Source organism: Serpula lacrymans, assembly GCF_000218685.1.
Source record: "Serpula lacrymans var. lacrymans S7.9 unplaced genomic scaffold SERLAscaffold_3, whole genome shotgun sequence".
In the NCBI taxonomy this organism is placed as follows: domain Eukaryota; kingdom Fungi; phylum Basidiomycota; class Agaricomycetes; order Boletales; family Serpulaceae; genus Serpula; species Serpula lacrymans.
The window spans coordinates 383384-384347 of record NW_006763292.1 but is presented as its reverse complement, the minus strand read 5'-3'; positions in this window follow the sequence as shown (position 1 = coordinate 384347).

Sequence of the window (964 nt, the reverse complement as noted above, 5' to 3'; positions counted from 1 at the left end):
GCAGCCTGTTTGAATACGGTTAGCGGAGATACCATAAGGTCTAAACTACAGAGTCCATGAGGAATATGAGAGCATGCAGAGGAAATGTATGGCAGACTAGAAGTCCAGTGCAGGAGTATTGGAGTGGATAACTGGAGTACCATGTGGAGGTGGGATACAGGGTTATGCCAAACGGCAAAATACGAGGTGTATAACCTTGAGACAAATACAGGGAGGGTTGTGTTAGTTTTGATAATTCTGCACCTTTGTGCTACCTATATATTTTCATTCCTTTCTCTATCTATTCTTCTATCATTCACTATTGATTGTTCTCTATTATTTCGCCTTTGTGGCTGCTTTGTTTACCTTTGTTTACAAAACTTCGGACAGTACTGCAAGAGTCCAATGCTTCCTATTCTCTAGTTACTCACATTGGACTCTAGGTACTGTATACCTGTCATACTCTCTAATAATATAGTTACTCACATTGGACTCTAGTTCCAGTCCCTGATTGCTCTCAGCAAGTGGCTAGACACTTCCTTCAAGCTTTGTTCTTAATAGGTTATGAGCCCTGTGCTCTAGCCATCTTCCTGACCTCATATCTCACCATCCAAGCGTCCTACTGCTTGTCCATAGTAACCATTGTCTTCTGGGACTCTTATTATCTCATCCATCACCTCAGATTACTCTGATCTCATCTTGATCTCCAACAACAACTCCTTGTTGCAAGTTACCCCCATTTTGGACGCTTTTTTGGTCTTATCTGCACCATATCTCGCCCAATCCTTATCTGATCGTCCTATAACTTCTACCGTCGTCTTCTACGGCCTAAATAACCCTAGGAGACTTGTCAGAGCGGTTGTATTTGAGCTGGATCTTTCTGTGAGCCTTCATCATCATTTGATCACCTTTTGGCCCCTATTCCATATCTCCACATCCTGTGCTCGGATCTGGCCCTATTTGAGCCATCTACTACCCTATACTA